Raw genomic sequence first — 12,069 nt, forward strand, 5'->3', positions numbered from 1 at the left:
CAGGTTTCCAAGAAAAGCCTTTGAATAGAACAGAACTCTCGAACTCAAGAAAGATTGAAAAAAATTCAAAAAAGATCAGTCTCACTGGGGTGAAAAAAGTATTCATCCCAGCTCGGATGAAATCTGGGAAAGCTAATGTGAATGTCTTAAACTTAGCAGAACAGCAACTAAAACCCTCAGTGCTGGTTCAGGAGAGAAACAGACCAGTAAGGCAGGCTCCAATCCCAGCTCAGAAGGCAAATTCAGGGAAACCAGGCTATTTCCTGTAAAGAGCAGGTAAAGCAACTCCCAGCAAATACAAGCGGCCCTTGTGCTCAAAGTCAAGGCTCAGAACTACATAGGAAGCTAGGGACAGCACCCCATTTACCCCAAGAGCAGAGTGGGACTTTAAAAATAAAAGAGCAAATACCAAAAGAAAAATAAAGAAAATGTGCAAGAAACAGAGAAGAACTTTGACCACAGATAGCTAGCATGATGATAGGGAAAACAAAAACACCAATTCAGACAAGGACACAATGTTCATAGAGGAAATTTCAGAGAGATATCAATTAGTCTCAGGCTGAAAGAGACTTCTTGGAAGTGCTTATAAAAGATTTTAAAAAGCAAATAAGAGAGACAGAAGAGAAAATGAGAAAAGAAACAAGAAGCATGCAAGAGAGAGTCAACAGCTTGGAAAAGGAAGGCAATTCCTTAAAAAATAAAATTGGCCAAATGCAAAAGAAAAAAACATACTGAAGAAAACAATACCTTCAAAAGTAGAATTAACTAACCAATGTTAAGTGATACCAAAGCTAACTAAAGAAAATCATACATTAAAAAGTGAAACAGGGCAAATGAAAGCTAATGAGACATGAAGAATCAGCCAAACAAACTAAAAAGAATTTTAAAAAGTGGAAGAAAATGTGAAAGACCTCATTAGAAAAAGAGCTGATCAGGAAAACAGATGCAGAAGAGACAATTTAAAAATTCCTCGTCTTCCTGAAATCCATGACCAAAAAAAGAGTCAGGATAACATTTTTCAAAAGATCATCAAGGAAAACTGCCCAGATATTCTAGAAACAGAAGGGGAAATAATCATTTAAAAAAACCTTTGATACCTTTGGAAAGAGATCCCACAAGGACAACCCCAAGGGACATTGCTGCAAAATTTCAAAACTACAATCTCAAGTAAAACATACTGCAAACAGCCAGACAAAAACAATTCAAATATGAAGGAGCAACAGTCAGGATTACCCAGGATCTGGCAGCTTCTACAATAAAGGATTGGAGATTCTGGAATACCATATTCCAAAAGGCAAAGGACTTAGGGTTACAACCAAGAATCAATGAAGTAAGAGACTTTCAGTCACTTCTATTGAAAAAATCAGAAACAAACAGAAAATTTAATCTATAAATACAGGATTCAAGAGACTCATAGAAAGCTAAACAGGGAAAACATATATATGTATATATAATATACATATATATGCCCATATATATGTATATTTAACCTTTAAATTATACACATAATTTAAAGGTTAAACTGTTTATATCGCTAGATGGGAAAATGATATCTGTAACTCTTGAGAACTGCATCTGTTACTATTACTAGGACAGACAGAGACAGACATCACATGGATAGTGGATGTGATAGTGAATGGACTCTGATGTGATGATTATATATAAAAAAGAAAAGGAATTAAGGGGTGGAAACACCAATTCAGACAGGACAAAATGTCCTTATGGGAAATCTCAAAGAGTGATATGAATTGGTCTCAAACCCAAAGAGGCTTTTTGAAGTGCTTATAAAAGACTTTCAAAGGCAAGTAAGAGAGAGAGAGAGAGAGAGAGAGAGAGAGAGAGAGAGAGAGAGAGAGAGAGAGAGAAGAAAACATGAGAAAAGAAATGAGAAGTATGTAAGAGAGTCAACAGGTTGGAAAAGGAAGGGATTTATTTTTAAAATACAATTGGCCAAATGCAAAAAAATACTTCAAAACCACTGAAGAAAACAATACTTTCAAAAGCAGAATTAATCAAATGTAAAAAAGAGGTACAAAAGCTAACTGAAGATCATCATATTTCAAATGCAGAAAGGCAGAAAAAAGTAAATATTTCCTTTTCAAACCACAATGCAATAGAAAATTTATTCAATATACAAGTAAGGAAAGATAGACTAACAACCCATTGGAAATTAAATAAGCTAATTCTAAAAAATGAGTGGGTCAAACAACAAATCATATAAACATCCATAATTTCATCCAAGAGAATGAAAACAATGAAAACCTATGACTCTCAGCCAAAGTAGTTCTTAGAAGAAATTTTATATCTCTAAATACTTATTCTACATAAATAAAATGGAGAAAGAGGATATCAATGAATTGGGCATGCAACTAAAAAAGCTAAAGAAAGAACAAATTAAAAAGCCCCAACTAAATACCAAATTAGAATTCTGAAACTCAAAGGAGAGATTAATAAAACTGAAATGAAGAAAATTTAGTGAGCTAATTAATAAATCTAAGAGTTGGTTTTACAAAAATAAAACAAAACAAAACAAACTAAGCCTTTGGTTAATTTGATTAGTAAAAGGAAATAAAACCAAATTACCAGCAGCAAAAATGTAAAGGATAAACTTAACACCAATGAAAAAGAAATTGAAGCAATAATTAGGAGTATTTTGCTCAACTGTATGGCAGGAAATCTGATAATCTAATTGAAATGCATGAATATTTACAAAAAATATAAAATATCCAGATAAAGCCAAGAGGAAATAAATTACTTAAATTGTCCCATTTTAGAAAAAGAAATTGAAAAAGTCATTAATGAACTCCCTAAGAAAAACCTTCAGGGCCAGATGGATTACAAGTGAACAACTTACAGAATAATTAATTCCAATGTCATTGGAATTAATAAATTATTGGTAAAAGCAGGTAAAGAAGGGATTATGCTAAATTCCTTCTATGACACAAATATGGTGCGGATATCTAAATCAAGAAGAGGCAAAACAGAGGCAAAAAATTATAGGCCAACTTCCCTAATGGATATTGATACAAACATTTTAAATAAAATAGTAGCATAGAGATTATTACAACAATTTATCACCAGGATAATATACTAACCCCAAAGAATGTAAGTTTGGTTCAATATTAGGAAAACTATCCATAATCAACCATAACAAAATCAATAGACATTATAAAATAATCTAAATAGATGCAAAAAAAGCTTTTGACAAAATATAGCACCCATTCCTATTTAAAAAAAAAAAAACTAAACTAAACTAAACTAAAAAGCATAGGGATAAAGACAGCTTTCCTTAAAATAATAAGCAGTATCTATTTAAACCAATAGCAAGCATTATTTGTCATGTAGAGAAGCTGGATGCATTCCCAATAATATCAGATGTGAAACAAGGATGCTCATTATCACCACTATTATTCATGACTGTACTAGAAATGTTGGTTTTAGCAATAAGAAAAGAAAAAAAAAATTAAAGGAACTAGAGTAGGAAAGGAGGAGATAAAATAGTTTCACTCTTTGCAGATGATATGATGATATACTGAGAGAATCCTAGAAAATCATTTAAAAACTTAGTTGAAACAACTAACAACTTTACCAAATTTGCATGATATAAAATGAATCCACACAAGTCATCAGCATTTCTATACATTACTGACAAAACCCATCAGCAAGAGATAGAGAAATTCCAGTTAAAATAACTGTGGACAAAATAAAACATTTGGGTGTCTAACTGCCAAGATAAACCCAGGAACATATGAATACAATTACAAACACTTTTTATACAAGTAAAGTCAACCTAAACAATTGGAAAAATATTAATTGATCATGGGTAGACAGGCTGAGGTAATAAAATAAAAATGATAATTCTGCCCAAATTGATCTACTTGTTCAATTCCATATCAATCAAACTGCCAAAATTTGTTTTATAGAGCTATAAAAAATAATAAAATTTAATTGGAAAAATAAAAGGTCAAGATTATCAAAGTAATTAATGGAAAACTACAAAGGATGATAACCTAAAGCAATATTATACAGTAGCAGTCAGCAAAACCATTTGGTACTGGCTAAGAAATAAGAATGGTACATCAGTTTAATAGGTTAGATATACATGACATACATGACAATAATCAATGCCTATACTAAGAAATCAAGTATTTGATAAATTCCCAAACTACAGCTTCTAGGATACTCACCATTTGACAAAAATTGCTAGGAAAACTGGAAAATAATATTTCAGAAACTTTACATAAACCTACATCTCACACACTATACACCATGGGTACATGATTTGGTCATAAAGAGTAATACCATAAGCAAATTAGGAGAAAAGGGGATAATTTACCTATCAGAATTTTGGAGAAGGGAGGAAAATATTACCAAAGAAGAACCAGCGAACCCTATGAAAGACAAAATGGACAACTTTGATTACATTAAAAAACAAACAAACAAAAAAAAAAAACAATTGCACAAGCTAAACCAACAGAAACAAAATTAAAAGAGAAGTACAAAGATGGGGGAAAAAAAATTTTTTTTTTACAGCCAGTGTTTCTGATGAAGGTCTCATTTTTAAAACATATAAAGACTTGTGGCAAATTTATAATAATACAAATCATTCCCCAATTGATAAGTGGTTAAAGGATATGAACAGACAATTTTCAGATAATTAAATTAAAGCCATTTATAGTCATATGAAAAAATGTTCTAAATCATTATTGATCAGAGAAATACACATTAAAATAACTCAGGTACCACCTCATACCTCTCAAATTGGCTAAATGACAGGAAAAAATAATGACAAATGTTGGAGAGGGTATGGGGAAATTGGGATACTAATGTATTGTTGGAGAAGTTGTGAAATGACCCACCCATTCTGGAGAGCAATTCTGAAGTATGCCCACAGGCTACAAAATGTGAATATCCTTTGACCCAGCAGTACCACTATTGTGTCTGTATCTTAAGGAAATTATAAAGGAGGGAAAAGGATCCACATGTGCAAAAATGTTTGTAACAGCCTTTTTTTTTTTTTTTTTTTTAATGGTAGCAAAGAATTGGAACATGAGTAGATGCCCATCAATTGGGAATGCCTGAATAAGTTGTGGTATATGAATATAATGGCATATTATTGTTCTATAAAAAAATGATGGAGAAGGTTGTTTCAGAAAGGCCTGGAAAGATTTACATGGACTGATGGTGAGCAAAACAAACAGAACCATAAATACACTATACACGATAACAGCAAGAATGTGTGATGATCAATTATGAAAGAAAGACTTAGGTCTGCTCAGGGGTTCAGTGAGCCAAAGCAATCCCAATAAACTTTAGATAGAAAACACCATCTGCATACAAAAAAAAGAACTATGGCGATTAAATGGAAATCCAATATATGCTATGTTCACTTATTTTTTCTGTCCCCCCCCCCAATAGTTTTTCCTTTTGTTTTGATTTTTCTCTCTTGGTATGATTCATAAAGGAATGTATAGTAAAAATAAATAGACAAATAAATAAAACAAATGTAGTAACTGATACTAATTTTATTTTGAAATCATAAATTTTGTGACTTGCAAGCTATATATCAACTTTTAAAAACTGAAGAACAAAATATCTTTTTGAGTCAAGGTCACTGGATTTTTTTTTCATGGTAATATGTTGTATATCATGAGTCAGACACATAACAAAAACTCAGAAGATAATGAGGTGAGAACTGAGTTAGTGACAAGATAAAATTATACATAAGATTTCTCTGAAGAAAAAGTCACAGGCCAGTATAAAAGATACAACATGATGGAATAACTGAAGAGTTCAAATAATAATAAATAGATAATAATAAAGAATAGAATGAATTTAAAATATCAGCCTTAGAAATCATTAGCAACTGAAATGCTTAGGATCCTTTTTAATACCTATTGTCCACTGAGGCAAGAAAAATCTTGCTTATGCCAAAGGGATGCCTTTAGATATATAAGAATAAGAATCATCTTTGATTCTCTCACTCCCAGCTATTAATTAACTTTAATGATAGCATCACTTAATAAAAACAAACAGGAAAGCCCTCTAAAATGCTAATAGGTTTTCAAAGTAAAAAATACATTTTCCACCTAAAATATATGTCAAGAATACAGTTTCAAAATCATATATTTATTTTTTAGGAGTCAAACATTAATGGTTATCATTGGAAAAGCTATGTTGTATTTTCTATATGAACATTTTTCTACAATTCTTTCAATGAGTCACAATTTCCTGAACTTTTTTTAATTGTAATTTAAAAAATCTTCCTAAGATTATCTCTTTTCTGTATTGTTATTGTGACAATCCAGGATTTGCAATCAAGTAATTTAAAGAGAATTTTCCCCAATGCCAGCTACCTTATTTCCTTTGCTAATTTCTCACTTTGAAAATAAATGTGTCCCCTTAGCTAGACCTTCATTTTATTCTCATTCCATTATTCTGAGTTCTGTGAATTATTTTATCAATGACATCAAGACCACTTATTTATAGCTTTGAAATCTAAGAAAGTGGTGAGCAACAAGGTAAAATGACCAGGATAAAATCTTTCTTTGGAAAATCGCAGAGATTTTAATTTCAAAGTTGTAAGACAAAGACACTGTAGTTTAACATATTGATATATTCATTTCTCTAATGCTAGTCTCAGAGTAAAGCTGGCCTGAATTTCACCACTGAAATAAATGATTTTAGCTAGGAAACTTGAGAATGGTGTTAAACATTTCTGGAGCTTGACTAAATCCTTAAAAAAGGAATATCATATTTTAAATAAATAACTACTCTGTGTTTTTATCTTAAATAGTAGATTAGAAACTAATTGTATCTTTAAAGAAGTAAATAGAAAATATTTGGAATATGTCATCTTCTATGATATTTTAACTCAATCATTTCTAAAGTTGACTGAGAGACACTAATTCAAGATAGTAATGTGATTTGAGGCTGTATATGCTTTCTCTGCAATCTCTCCTATTATGCAGAAAAACTGCTTTCAATAGGATTTCATTTCAACAGTAACTTGAATATCTACAGCTATCTATCTATACACATATATGTACATGCATATATATGTATTTTAACAATGTATCATGACAAATTATGTATAACACATATAATTATAAAATCCTGAATGTATTTTAAAGGTTAAAAGGAAAGACAATCAAGTTTTGCCTAACCCACCATTTAGGAAGTTTAATTCGAATACAATTTGCCTTTCTGTTTTTCTCTATAAATATATTTATCTATTCTCTCTTCATTGTATACCCAAGGGACAAGCTATATATAGCTAACATTTGGGAAAGGGAATATTAATGAAAATTCCCTAGGTAGGCAGAAATCATAGATGCTACATGATTTGGGTATTAGATAATTAGCTGTAACTTCATAAATGCCTAAGTGTCCTTCTCCCACCCTCCCAACTTATCATTGGTATAACTATCTTGTAGTTTGTTATGTCATTACAGCCTACTTTTCACAAGGAGCATGTCTTAATATTGAGTGTATCAAATCTGATCCTACGGTTTATTGTGGACAGCCCCAGTTGTTCTGTTCTGAGTCTTTCCCTCCTTTTCTGGTGAATGGAAGTTGTACTCTTACCCTGCTGGTGGCCTGAATCACCTCAATTTGTTCTGGCAATCAGAGGCAGCTGCTTCATGTGAAAAGAGTGAGGACCACTGAACAGAGCATTAGAACTGACCTCAGACTGAATGTGAAGGGCTCAGCCCTTTCTACTGGGCCAGTCGAGCATGTGCAAACAGATTTGCTGAAGTACAAAATGCCTAGTGATTTAAAGCAGGTTTTTGTCTTTCTTTCTTTCTCTTTTTCTTTACCCTTTTAAAAATGAAACAGGATAGAGGACAGACTGAGTACAATCTTAGCAACATCTGTTGCCTTTCACAAGGGTCTTGGTTGAGGACAATATCTTTTCAAAAAGGAGCTAACATTCTGTTGAAAGAGGGGGAAAACTCAAAGAGAAGATCATTTGAACATGTTTCCCAACACATACAGTTGGGTCCTTTTTTATGTCTGTGTCAGAATGTCGTTAAAGAAACTTTTCTCCCCTCCCTTTTCTAGTGAAATTGTAAGAAAACAAATCTTCCCCCAATTAGTGCTTAATGCAGCTTTATAGCAAAGGAGCAGTTACAATCCTCCCCTTCACCACCACCCCCTTTGCTTTTATTCTCAATAACTAAAGTGTTTGACAGACCAGATCTTAAGCATAGTTAATCAGAAGTGTGAAGGAATTTATACCCTGCATTGTTTCACATCTGTTACTTTCTAATTTTCTCATTAATTTAAATTTTATACTAAATACTGATAGCACTGAAGCATTTATTAGGTTTTAGTGCTTTAAAAAATATGGTTGATAATTCACAAACCTCTGATGCCAAATGAACAATTGAAACAAACATTCACTTTACTTGACTCTTACATAGAAACAGTTACCTGATTTTTTCCCCAAAATGTTTTTTTACAGGCAATTTTGCTCAGACCAACCATGACATCCTTTCATAAAAATGACAGATGAAGCAGCTCACTAACTGGTGGGTATATTATTCTCTTGCAGACATCTGCTTCTCCAAAAAGCCAAAGCAAAACAAAACAAACATCATCTATTTCTTTCATTGATCTTAGGACTACAGAAGATGACCTGAATATTCAGCAGATTCCTTACCCTCCTTCCCCCACAATTCTACTCTTTCCAAAAAAGCAAATGAACTGCATAGTAACTTGACTACAAAGTGAATTAAAACTTATACTACTTTTTAATGGTTGTAGCTCATAAATCTTTTAAAAATAAAGGAGTATATAAGCCTTCTAAGATCATAAAAGTAACTTCTATTAATAATACTATTGTAACTTTGTTATTTATATGAATTTACTTATGGAAATAAATCAAAAACCATATTTTATCTATAAAGAGCTTAAAAAGTCCTTTAAATTAAAGTTTAATTATGGATTGTGACATCATATAACCAAATGTGGGGGTCATGAAATTATGATTTATTATCCATAAATGTTTGATTTGTATCCCTATTTTGTATGCCTATATGCCTGGGTTGTGTAAAAAGGAATCATGAGTGGGAAAAGTTTAAGAAACCCCACTTTAAACTGTGTGTGTGCATTCAAAATGAGTCTTTGTTTTAGGTGATGAATTTATTTATTATAATCAAATTACCAAAAATAATAAAACTTCAAATTTCCTATGTATCTCATTGTCCTTTATGTTCAATAGTTGAACTCAAATGAGAAGATAATAAGCATAAACCTTGAAGACAGCATAGTATGTATGGAAATATAGAAGACTTAGAATCATTTGGTGTTATTTCTGTGAATATTTTTGAATGTATTAGAACTGTTCTCATTTTGCTTTTATGATTCTTGTGGGTGGATCCAAGTATTAAATTCCTTCTAAGATTAGTAGATATAGCTTGAATAAACTTGATAGGATATATAAAATGAGGAAAAGGTAGAAATCCATGTGTTTACTCAATCACAGAAGAAACTAGGTGGCACAGTGGATAGGATGTTAGAGTTGTTACTAAGATCTGGATTCAGATTCTTATATAGATGCTATTTGTGGAACCATAAATCAAGTCACTTAAACTCTGTATGTCTGTTTCCTTCTCCCAAAAATAGAGATTATATTAATATCTACTTTTCTGGGGTGCTGTGAGGACCAAATGAAAGAATATATGTAAATTATTTTACAAACCTTAAAATGCTATGTAAGTCACAGTTAATTATTCTGAGATGTGTCCCATCAAAAGATATCATATCTCAAATAATTATAATCACAACTCTGGTACAACATGATTGGTGCTAATGTCACCATTCCATCTGAATAAAAATAGCATACTGTTTTCATAGTATTAAAAAATATTGCTACATGCAAGAATGACAGTAGCTTAATACACCAATCTGTGATCAGCTTGTACAACCTAACCCCTAAAAGTGACTGTGTACCACCATTTCTAACAAAGCTTTAATCAATGAGCGCTTCTGAGGAGTTATGGCATTTCTACAATAATCTCAATATGGCAATTGTCAGGAGGCAGTGGTAAGGCCGTATCACTCACTTCAGCAAGTCTTGGTGATTTTCTTGCCGTAACTATCCTGGAAACTATTTAGGTAGTCGACATCCTATGTAAGTTCCAATCTGATAGAGTTGTGCTACAGTGAACAGAATTTCAATGCTACTGGTTACAATGGAACTCATTACAATTTAGCACATTGTTGATGTTCTAATTTTGCTAGGTAATTTAATCTATAGGCTCAGATGTTCTCTTGATTTGAGGTTGTTTAAAAGTTTTAGTGATGCTTTAAAGTTAGAAGTGGCAGTCCAATACTGAGTCATCTAGTTGGCATTATAGCCTAACAAATCGGCAGTTTGATATATTGTTTATAGTCATAATTCACAGATTCTCCATGACTTGATTAAGTATTTTCTCTGTCATCTTAGTTAACTGGTCTATTGACTTTTGAGGTAATATTATAAAGTAGGAAGAGTTACAGATTTGGACTCAGAAAATCTGGTTATAAATACTGTCTTTGATACTAATTGTATAACTTGTCATTTGATTTCTTGGAACAGTAAATGAAGATGGGAAAGTACTTCCTATAAAAGTGGATTTATATTTGGACTACCTAGATCACAAGATCATGCTGAAGTAATTTTACTAAAAATTTATACTTAATGCTAATATAATTAATAATTTAATACTAATAAAATTCAATCTCTCCATTTCAAATTTTGATTTTGTTATGTTTACCTGAACAAGCTGATTATCTACCTTTTGATTTTTTTTTTTGAAAAGTTAATTTAAGTATTTCAGTTGTAGGAGTATAAGGAAATTTTCAATTTTAAGAACTAGATTTAGGATGTTTTTATTTTTGTCCAGCTAATAAAAACAGAAACCAACTTTCAACTTCACAGTTCTGTGAGGGAAAAAAAGGGGGGGCTCCAAAAGACTTACAGATAGAAACAAGTTATCACAATGTGACATATATAGTAAACACTCAATAGATAAATGACAGAGGAATTATTAACTAAATGAATGCTGTTTGAAGAAGAGAAATAAGTTTGTAATTAATTTTTTTTAAAAAAGAATTTAAATGATTCAGTATTAGCAATCAGAGCAATATGCTACCAAGAAATACAGAGGAATAATTATACTTCTATATTTGTTACCAAAAACTTTCTAAACAGCAACCCCTCATCATAATATGTCTTTCTAGTCATCCAATTAGGTGTAAATATTGTCAAGAGAGATATGAGTTCAAATGCTGCTTCTACCTCCTAAATCACTTAACTTCCTGGACCTCAGTTTCCTTCTTTATAAAAAGCCATTAATTCCTACCTCATAATCTTCTTGTGCTATGTAAATCTCATCTTTTATTAGGTAATACAGATATTAATATCACTAATATATAGATAAAAAAACTAAGGGTGAATATTTCATGTACAATTATATAACAAGTAAGAATCTAAATTGGAACTTAAACCCAGAGTTTTTATTCTGAATCCAAAATTATTTCCACTATAGTACGCATAATGGTGGCAGCCACAACTCAATGTAGAAATTAAATATCTTTAAATGCATTATTTTATTTTTTTATTGAAAAAAGAGGATGCATGGTTTAAAGAACAATTTTATAAAGATTCTATAAATGAAAGGGTCTGATGAAATCAAAGTTTAAAAAAAAAGAAAAAAATGTTTGAAATATAAAGATTGAAATTTGTCTCAGGAATGAAACAGACACTATATTTGGAACTGGTAATAAAAGAAAACACAGGTCACAGAGTAAATTGTCACTTGTATTTTAAAAAGGAAATTAAAGAAGATTAAACAATATCACACATGCTTTACTAATTTTTTTTTTTTACACTGAGTAAACCAAATTTATGTTGGTTTTTCATCTCATTTCATTTGGTGGGTAAAATCATACCTACACTTAAGGAGTTCATTGTGAAAAAGTTCTCTATTCCAATAAATTCATCTTTGTGGTAAATACTTTTCTTCATAGACTTTGAGGGAAAAGAAGGAACATTCTGTGTCTTGAAATGTACAGGCCATG

The sequence above is a fragment of the Antechinus flavipes genome, chromosome 1 (genome assembly GCF_016432865.1).
Source record: "Antechinus flavipes isolate AdamAnt ecotype Samford, QLD, Australia chromosome 1, AdamAnt_v2, whole genome shotgun sequence".
Classification (NCBI taxonomy): Eukaryota; Metazoa; Chordata; class Mammalia; order Dasyuromorphia; family Dasyuridae; genus Antechinus; species Antechinus flavipes.